The sequence below is a fragment of the Schistocerca cancellata genome, chromosome 2, assembly GCF_023864275.1.
Source record: "Schistocerca cancellata isolate TAMUIC-IGC-003103 chromosome 2, iqSchCanc2.1, whole genome shotgun sequence".
NCBI classification, from domain to species: Eukaryota; Metazoa; Arthropoda; class Insecta; order Orthoptera; family Acrididae; genus Schistocerca; species Schistocerca cancellata.
This window is the reverse complement of record NC_064627.1, coordinates 1,006,988,814-1,006,999,562: the sequence shown is the minus strand read 5'-3', so window position 1 is coordinate 1,006,999,562 and position 10,749 is coordinate 1,006,988,814. Positions and strand designations below refer to the sequence as shown.

The following is a 10,749-nucleotide window of genomic DNA, read 5'->3' as shown; positions in this document are numbered from 1 at the left end:
CAAGAGGACGTGCTACTGTGTATTAGATGTACCGGCGTGTACAGCACTCTGGACCACCACCTCTGGAGGTCACGCTGTATGGTGGCACAACATGCAATGCGTGGTTTTCATTAGCAATAAAAACGGCGGAAATGACTTTTATGTTGACCTCTATTCCAATTTTCTGTATAGATTCCGAATGTCTCGGAACCGAGGTGATGCAATACTTTTTTTGATGTGTGTATTTTGACAACGTGATTACTTTCAAAAGAAAAACAGCAAAACATTGAGAATCACATGACCTGCTACCGTAATCGAAAGGAAGGAACGAAAAATTATAAAGCAGACTTTTTATTCAGTAATGGAACTAAAAGTCGGTGGATACCTTGGAAAGACGTCCTTTAAATTTACAGATGCATTACAACACAGTTTCAGAATCGTTAATCTGAGAAATCATATTAATTCTCAAATACAGAGAAAACTGGTACGCTTTTGTAGGCCTCTGCGGCAATATAGATTTGAATTATATCTTTTTGAGGTTTAGCCCGAATCAGTCCGTAAACTAGTCTATAAATATGAAACTTCCTGGCAGATTAAAACTGTGTGCCCGGCCGAGACTCGAACTCGGGACCTTTGCCTTTCGCGGGCAAGTGCTCTACCAACTGAGCTACCCAAGCACGACTCACGCCCGGTACTCATAGCTTTACTTCTGCCAGTACCTCGTCTCCTACCTTCCAAACTTTACAGAAGCTCTCCTGCGAACCTTGCAGAACTAGCACTCCTGAAAGAAAGGATATTGCGGAGACATGGCTTAGCCACAGCCTGGGGGATTTTTCCAGAATGAGATTTTCACTCTGCAGCGGAGTGTGCGCTGATATGAAACTTCCTGGCAGATAAAAACTGTGTGCCCGACCGAGACTCGAACTCGGGACCTTTGCCTTTCGCGGGCAAGTGCTCTACCAACTGAGCTACCGAAGCACGACTCACGCCCGGTACTCACAGCTTTACTTCTGCCAGTACCTCGTCTCCTACCTTCCAAACTTTACAGAAGCTCTCCTGCGAACCTTGCAGAACTAGCACTCCTGAAAGAAAGGATATTGCAGAGACATGGCTTAGCCACAGCCTGGGGGATGTTTCCAGAATGAGATTTTCACTCTGCAGCGGAGTGTGCGCTGATATGAAACTTCCTGGCAGATTAAAACTGTGTGCCCGACCGAGACTCGAACTCGGTATCTCTGCCTTTCGCGGGCAAGTGCTCTACCAACTGAGCTACCGAAGCACGACTCACGCCCGGTACTCACAGCTTTACTTCTGCCAGTACCTCGTCTCCTACCTTCCAAACTTTACAGAAGCTCTCCTGCGAACCTTGCAGAACTAGCACTCCTGAAAGAGCACTTGCCCGCGAAAGGCAAAGGTCCCGAGTTCGAGTCTCGGTCGGGCACACAGTTTTAATCTGCCAGGAAGTTTCATATCAGCGCACACTCCGCTGCAGAGTGAAAATCTCATTCTAGTCTATAAATAAATCATCGCCCAAAGGAGAAACGGCGCAAGTCAGTTGAAACGTCGTTAACCTTTTACAGATCCAGTTCAGTGCTTCACAGAATGACATGGCCATTTGGATTTCACTCAGAAAGAAGAGAATTGATTGTAGAGATCCAATGAGTACTCTACCCTTTGAATATGCCTCTGTTCACCAAGTGTGTGATACTGACTGAGCATTCGGCGTGCTGATGATTAAAACCGTGGTTTAGCGGGAGCTCTGTATAAAGAATTAAAATTTATTGGTACATCACGACTGGACAGGTTAGTCCTTAGAGGACGTATACCCACTGAAATTAAGGGTCTTAAGTGCGCTGTGACAAAAATGCTTCCAGCACGAATACAACTGGTCTGCGAGTACACGCTTGTGTGATGGTTGGAGGTATAAATATCTGACAGCTTACAAAGTCTGTTGTAAGGAAGGAAGGTTAAGATTTATCTCCGATGACGAAGCCATTAGAGTAAAGCATAAGCTCGGTTTTGGGACAGAAACTAACCACTTGTGACGTAGCAACAAACTTTAATATTGTAGGAAAGTCTTACATTCCTGATGGAACTAACCAATAGACGTTCTATACTTTTCTCTAGCCTGTGTGTCTTCCAAAATCTGCTGGTACTTCACCCATTTTTGACGTATTCGTCTAACACGTTTATATGCGCTGTAGATCGCAATGTAAATAAGTTGATTCAACAGTGACGAAACTGGGAAGTGTTACACCACGATCGACCAGGCAGAAAACTTTCCAACTGGTAGCTGCAGAGAACAAATTAAGTGAGTATATGATAGTAGATGGATGTGTCTAAGTTTGCCGGAAGTTTTTCGTTGGTGATCGCAGCAGACCATGCCTATGGAACGCGCACGTACAGCTTATCGCCACCTTTAGGACTTTGAGAAACGGCGAACGATTGTCATGAAGGACATGAGAAGATCACACCGACAGATCGCACAAAGACGTCCATGGTCTGCAACCGGAGACAACAAGGACGTTGAGTGGCACTCTGTGGTGTTCAGCAACGAGTCTCGCATCTGTTTATGGCCTTGTCAGTAGACGACCTGGTGAATGGTCACAGGAACCAGCGATCCTTTAGACCCACAACTTCCCAGCTCATTCAATCCTGGAGTATGGGGCTATTAGGTACGACAACAGGACTAATTAGGTAATTGCTGAAGGGGTACTACGCACTCACCAGTATGTGCAGGAATGGAAACGCTGTTGAAATAGCCTCCATGACCAGGGAACCAAATGGCATATTCCAGAATGATATCGCACGACCACACACAGCAGTTTGCATGGCAAACGCCTTGAGGAGTTTATGGATCCTCGACTGGCCTGGCCAGTCCCGTTACTCTGCCACCCACAGAGCATGTCTGGGATGCCATGAGTAGACATATACTATCCTAGCAGTCCTTACCCAGTATTCTTTATAAATTGCCACAGCAAATGTTTCTGGCATGGCAAAAACTCCAACAAGATGACGGAACAGATGAATACAACGGCGTGTTAGTGCATGTTGATTTAGTACATCAGTTCCAGATGGAATTAAATTTTAATCAAGTATCCGTTATGTTACGCTCATCTCCACAAAATGTGATGAGTATCAGATTGGTAAATGAAATAATTGCATGGCACTATTGGACAGGAGACTCCGTTTCATTTTTCTATTTGAACAATTTCGGACATTAGCGCATCTTTATGATGAAGGTGAAATGAAGTGCATGTTTGAGTAGTGTCTTTTCTGCCAGACATGTCCGATAGACAGATACCACTCATGATGATAGATGAAATAGAGGAATCACACGGAAAGGGAAATGTGGGATTGGAAAGTAGTGACTTTTAGCCACACGGGGAGCTATGGAAATGTAAGGGCGAAGGTTGAAAATTTATGCCATACGGGAACCAGTATATACAATACCTCATGAGTGGTTGCCTTAAACATCTAACTTTAAAATTCATTTTGTTCGTTATCGTTCGTCATATTTGATAATGGTGGACGTCATGTGACACCCCCTGAAGTTCATCGTTGAGTCCTTTACTCAGTTTTTTATTACGGAGGGGAGCCTTCGCTCTGATTGAACAAGCTGAGCTACTGAGCCGGCAACCACTGCGGCTATCCAGACACAGACCCTAACTTACAGCACGATGCAGTGCAGTGTAGGATAAGTTGGAAATTTCGGTAGGGCAGGAACCGTGACTTCATGATCAAAATGGTTAAGACAAACGCTCATGAGAAGCGGTAAATCCATGTTCGAGTCCCTCACCAGCACAAATTTTCAACTTTCGTCATTGCACTTCGACAGTGTTCTGTACGGCTGAAAGACACTTCTTCTCCACCCAAACTTTCCATTTCCTTCCAGTTTCTCTATTTCCTATACGATGAAATGGAATGAATAGGGGAACACAAAACACCCAGCCCCGAGAGAAGAGAATCTATCAGTCCCAGGACACCACTGCAGTCTAGAGACAGCCACGATAACATTTCTTTTCTTTTCGCATTTATTTCTTTCTCATATTTCCTCAGCAGTTCTGTGCGGATGTCGCATTACACACCTCTCAGACAACACTGATGAGAACTTCTCTCAGTTTTATAGCAAAAGGTGCCAAGTCTCCCGACAGAACGGGCTGAACTATCTTCACCGCTACGACTAGACCACGAGCTGTGGACGTGGGAACGTTGAGTCATGATGTAACTCGTCGGTGTTTAGATAAAAGACATGAACAAACTGCCAGCGAAACTCGGCGTTTGCAGAGGGCGAGCAGTGTTGCGGCCTGGTGGCTCGTGCAGGTACTCACGTCGTTGAGCAGCTCCCGGCGCAGCTCCGACTCGTCGAGGTCCGAATCGGCACCGTCGTGCGGGAGGACGCTGCCACGCTCAGAGCCAGGGGCGGAAGGCAGGCTGTCCGGGGGCGGCAGCCGGATGTCTGGCGGCGCGGGGGGCGGCGGCGGCAGCAGCGCCAGCGGGGGCGGCAGCGTCAGCGCCAGTGAGTCCTCCCCGGCGGTGGAGGCGGCGCCATCCGGTGGCTGCGGCGGGGGCGGTGGGGGCGGCTGCGCGGGGCCGCGGCCGCGCAGCGACAGGGACCCCCACGACAGCCGCATCACCACCGTGCCTGCACCCAACAACACAAGCAGGCCGTCACCACTGTGCCTGCAGCCAACAACACAAACACACCATCAGAATCACACCTGCACCCAACAACAAATCATCTACATCTACACTCCTGGAAATTGAAATAAGAACACCGTGAATTCATTGTCCCAGGAAGGGGAAACTTTATTGACACATTCCTGGGGTCAGATACATCACATGATCACACTGACAGAACCACAGGCACATAGACACAGGCAACAGAGCATGCACAATGTCGGCACTAGTACAGTGTATATCCACCTTTCGCAGCAATGCAGGCTGCTATTCTCCCATGGAGACGATCGTAGAGATGCTGGATGTAGTCCTGTGGAACGGCTTGCCATGCCATTTCCACCTGGCGCCTCAGTTGGACCAGCGTTCGTGCTGGACGTGCAGACCGCGTGAGACGACGCTTCATCCAGTCCCAAACATGCTCAATGGGGGACAGATCCGGAGATCTTGCTGGCCAGGGTAGTTGACTTACACCTTCTAGAGCTCGTTGGGTGGCACGGGATACATGCGGACGTGCATTGTCCTGTTGGAACAGCAAGTTCCCTTGCCGGTCTAGGAATGGTAGAACGATGGGTTCGATGACGGTTTGGATGTACCGTGCACTATTCAGTGTCCCCTCGACGATCACCAGTGGTGTACGGCCAGTGTAGGAGATCGCTCCCCACACCATGATGCCTGGTGTAGGCCCTGTGTGCCTCGGTCGTATGCAGTCCTGATTGTGGCGCTCACCTGCACGGCGCCAAATACGCATACGACCATCATTGGCACCAAGGCAGAAGCGACTCTCATCGATGAAGACGACACGTCTCCATTCGACCCTCCATTCACGCCTGTCGCGACACCACTGGAGGCGGGCTGCACGATGTTGGGGCGTGAGCGGAAGACGGCCTAACGGTGTGCGGGACCGTAGCCCAGCTTCATGGAGACGGTTGCGAATGGTCCTCGCCGATACCCCAGGAGCAACAGTGTCCCTAATTTGCTGGGAAGTGGCGGTGCGGTCCCCTACGGCACTGCGTAGGATCCTACGGTCTTGGCGTGCATCCGTGCGTCGCTGCGGTCCGGTCCCAGGTCGACGGGCACGTGCACCTTCCGCCGACCACTGGCGACAACATCGATGTACTGTGGAGACCTCACGCCCCACGTGTTGAGCAATTCGGCGGTACGTCCACCCGGCCTCCCGCATGCCCACTATACGCCCTCGCTCAAAGTCCGTCAACTGCACATACGGTTCACGTCCACGCTGTCGCGGCATGCTACCAGTGTTAAAGACTGCGATGGAGCTCCGTATGCCACGGCAAACTGGCTGACACTGACGGCGACGGTGCACAAATGCTGCGCAGCTAGCGCCATTCGACGGCCAACACCGCGGTTCCTGGTGTGTCCGCTGTGCCGTGCGTGTGATCATTGCTTGTACAGCCCTCTCGCAGTGTCCGGAGCAAGTATGGTGGGTCTGACACACCGGTGTCAATGTGTTCTTTTTTCCATTTCCAGGAGTGTACATATATACTCCGTTAGCCACCAAGTGGTGTGTGGCGGAGGGCACAATTCGCGACAAAGTCATATTCTCCCCCTCTGTTACACTCGCGGATCGCGCGAGGGAAAAACGACTGTCTGAACGCCTCAGTACGAGCTCTTATTTCCATTATCTTTGAATGATGATCATTGCGCGATTTGAAAGTTGGTGGTAATAATATATGCTCTACATCCTCGGTGAAGATTGAATTTCGGAATTTAGTGAGCAGCCCCTTCTGTTTAGCGCTCCGTCTATCTGCAAGTGTGTCCCACTTCAAACTTTCTATGAGATTTGTAACGCTCTCGCGATGGCTAAATGTACCAGTCACGAACCTTGCCGCTCTTCTTTCGACCTTCACAAGCTCTTGAATCAGACCCAACTGGTAAGGGTCCCATACAGACGAACAATACTCTAAGACTGGGCGAACTAACGTATTGTAAGCTATTTCCTATGTTGAAGGACTGCATCGCTTCAGGATTCTAGCAATAAACCGCAATCTAGAGTTCGCCTTACCCATTACTTGTGAAATCTGATCATTGCATTTTAGATCATTTCGAATAGTCACACCCAGATACTTGACTGATGTTACCCCTTCCAAACACTGATCATTTATTTTGTACTCATACATTAATGGGGATTTTCGCCTTGTTATACGCAGTAGGTTACACTTACTAGTATTGAGAGATAACTCCCAGTCATTACACCACGCATTTGTTTTCTACAAATCCTCATTGATTTGTTTACAACTTTCGTGTGATACTACTTTCCTGTAGACTACACCATCATCGGCAAACAGTCTGAGGCCGCTGTCCTGTCAATACCATCAACCAGACCCTTTATGTAAATCGTTAAAAGCAGCGGACTTATTACGCTGCCCTGTGGCACACCAGAAGTAACTCTTGTTTCTGTTGAAGTTACCTCGTTCAGGACGACATACTGCTCCCTGTCTGTTAAAAAACTTTCTATCCAACCGCATATGTCACTGGATAGACCGTAAGCGCTTTTTTTTTTTTTTTTTTTTTTTTTTTTTTTTTTTTTTTTTTTTTTTTTTTTGTAGCAAACGACAGTGCGGAACTCAGTCGAACGCCTTTCGAAAGTCGAGAAATATGGCATCAACGTGGGAGCCGGTGTCTCGCATGACCGCTGTTTCCTAAAACCGTGCTGGTTTCTGCAGTCTAGGAACGTCTTTATGTCTGAACACAAAATATGTTCCATGATTCTACAAAAAAGTGGCCGGTAATTATATGCATCCGGTTTTCTACCCTTTTTATAGATTGCTATGGTCTGGGCCTTCTTCCAGTCCCGTGGAACCTTCCGCCATTCCAATGATCTCTGATAGATGACGGATAAGAATGGTGCTATATTTGTAGCATAGTCAACATAAAATCTTACAGGGATACCGTCTGGGCCAGATGCCTTCCTGGCGTCTAAGGATCTTAACTGTTTTACAATCACAGATACACTAAACACTATGTCAGCCATCCTTCCGTTTGTTCGATAATTGGAAGGGGGAATGGTGCTGCAGTCCTCTATCGCAAACGAGTTTTTGAAAGCTAGGTTTAGAATTTCGGCCTTCTGTTTAACATCATCAGTTACATTGCCGATACTGTCAGCAAGAGAAGGTATTGAATTATTTGTAGCGTTCATAGATTTCACATACGATCAAAATTTTGTGGGGTTATTTTTAGAATCTGCAGATAAAATTTTGCTTTCAAATTCGTTAAAAGAGTCTCTCATTGTCCTTCTCACAGGTGCTTTCATTCCACATAATTCCTGTTTGTCAGCGGGGCAGTGACTACGTGCAAAATTCTCTGCTTTCTCAGCAACTTCCTAATATGTTTGTTGTACCACATCATCACTACTGCACTGCACACAACACAATCACGCCATCACCACCACACCTGAACCTAACAGCACCTCATCACCACCACACCCGCTCCCAACAGCACAACACCATCATCACCACCACACCTGCACCCAACAACACAACGACACCTACGACATTGCACCTGCACCCAACAACACAATCACATCATCACCACTGTGCCTGTATCCAACAACACAACCACACCATCACCACTGCAGCTGCACCCAACAACTCAGCCACACCATCAACAATGCACCTGTACCAAGGAAGATAACTGCACCATCATCACAAAAACTCACGGTGGGGAACAGCCTGTGGCGTTAGTCTGACATCGAAATTTGTGACTCATTCATTCACACATTATGCTTCATGATGTGGGGAAGACAACGAAAGCGAGCATAATTGTGAAAAATCATTGCTCTTCACTTACTAAATGGTACTAAAATTTCATTTCTTGAATATTACGTTCCAGATCCACTCATAAGTGTGACAAAAATAATAATTCACAAAAGCTTGCATATTTCACGCCATTTCGCCATGTTATTTATTCCTGCTGCGTTTTCATCAAGTTTTATGCGTTCGCAGTGCAGGGAATGTCTGTGTAGTACATCAAGAAGACTGTGGTATAATATTACTGCAATTAGCGTTTATTTACTAGTGGTTGCAAGGGAGTAACTTTTACGAAAGTTGTGTGTAGATTTACTATTACAATCTGCAGCACGCCTCGTCCCAGTAAAGTGTTTAAAAAGGTTAGAAGCTGTCGTTTTTCTCGATGTCATAAAAAATCTTGATAATTAGCTCAGTAATAAAGTGCCACATATCATGGTGCAAATACTATACAAGGAAGCTGAGCATGATGCCACCAACTATTTAGATCAGCACAGTTTACCTCGGGCTGTATTAAAAACAATAGAACCAATATTTAGGAGTTTATAGCAGATCTAGACCTTCACGGAAATGTGTGCATGGAAAAACTCAAAACCCCTATGAAAGTTACAGCTCTCTGACAAGTAAACGATGTCCCAAGACAGCATCCGTTTCCACAGCTGCTGCTAAAATAGCATCAGGTGATGCTTGTTTGGTTTTTAACTGCCTTAATCTTGTCAGATTACAAACTCTATAGGGGCTATGTTTTGACCCAGAAGCTTTCCCATATTGAAGGAAATCGATAAAAGAACAATTGTTGCACCTGATATTACTGTTACTCAATTTGAAAATCCGATTGAACGAAGGAAAAGACTTCTTGAGAACGGAGAGGAGTATGCATATGGTTTGCACTAATTTACCCAGATACAGTAAGATCTAATACAGGCACTATCATAGCTTTGGTTCAGGTTTCCTGTAACTTACATTTTGTGAGCTTTATACACTTATTTCTCAAAATCCACTGACGTTACTTAAGTTTTGTACGCTACTAGTCAACACCATAGTGAAACATTCTGTGGAAGAAGTTTTCATTTAATACAATACTAAGGCATTTACGCAAAACAAAAGCCCTAAAATATGGTGCATTTTGTTTGTTTCATAGTTATTTGGAAAACTGTAAAAATCGAACAAAAAATATATTAGAGAAATTTGCAGATATATGTAATTTTTGTATATCAGTCTTGTACAAAAATGTAGTAATTACATCTGATTTCTCAAAAAGAAAATTTGTACTCACTTTGATGAACAAAATTCAGTATCTTACAATCAAAAACTTATAATGTCAATAACCAGGAAAGCTTTAGTATGTCTGCTTATAATATTTCTTAACAACTATGCCAAATTTAGTTACAGTGTCTTGAAAACACTGAAATTTATGGGATTATTTCAAAGTATTACAATTTCACATTCGTCCCTCCCCTGTCACCTATAGAGCCATAACCGAACAATTAGAAAACTGCACAGTACAAACGACACCACTATATTACTAAACGGCGAAAATGGTCTCCGATCACCCAGAACCAGTTGCAGGATGCCTATGTAAAGGCTTCCAGGGCTACGTAAATTCAGTTCTCAGTATTCCATGCACTAAGGCTATTCGGAAAATAAGGTTCGACAGGTCGCGAAATGGAAACAACTGTGAAAATCAAAAATGATTTATTTGCAACAGTTAGCTACCTACACGTTCCAGCTACTTCTCTACACAGTCTCGCTCCGATTTAGACATCTGTCTAAGCGTTGTACCAACTTTCCAAGTATCTCGCCATAGAAGATAGCCGCCTGTGCTTTCCGCCAATTCTCTGTAGTGGTCTGCAGCTCGTTATCTGTGTGAAAAAGTTGTCTTAATAGCCAGCGTTCCACGTGAGCAGAGATGAAATCAGAGAAAGCTATGTCCAGTCAGTATGGTTGGCGATCAAAGAGACCAAAAACTTCCCATCGAAAACGCTGCAGAAGCGTTTCCGTCACCCCTGCAGTGTGCTGCTGACAATTGTCACGAAGAAAGGAATGCATCACAGTTAAATTATGTGGGCTGTATGAAATCAGGTGAAGTATCACTGCAGCAACCAATACTTGGGGGGAGACATTGCTTTCTGGGCATATATACACTCCTGGAAATTGAAATAAGAACACCGTGAATTCATTGTACCAGGAAGGGGAAACTTTATTGACACATTCCTGGGGTCAGATACATCACATGATCACACTGACAGAACCACAGGCACATAGACACAGGCAACAGAGCATGCACAATGTCGACACTAGTACAGTGTATATCCACCTTTCGCAG

General features: G+C 45.7%; 1 non-coding gene across 1 annotated transcript; it reads right to left on the bottom strand.

Annotated features, from left to right (window-relative positions):
* Positions 1–583: 583 nt before the first annotated feature.
* On the bottom strand, positions 584–656 carry Trnas-cga (transfer RNA serine (anticodon CGA)). Its single transcript has one exon. It is a non-coding gene; the product is annotated as a tRNA-Ser (tRNA).
* Positions 657–10,749: the final 10,093 nt, after the last annotated feature.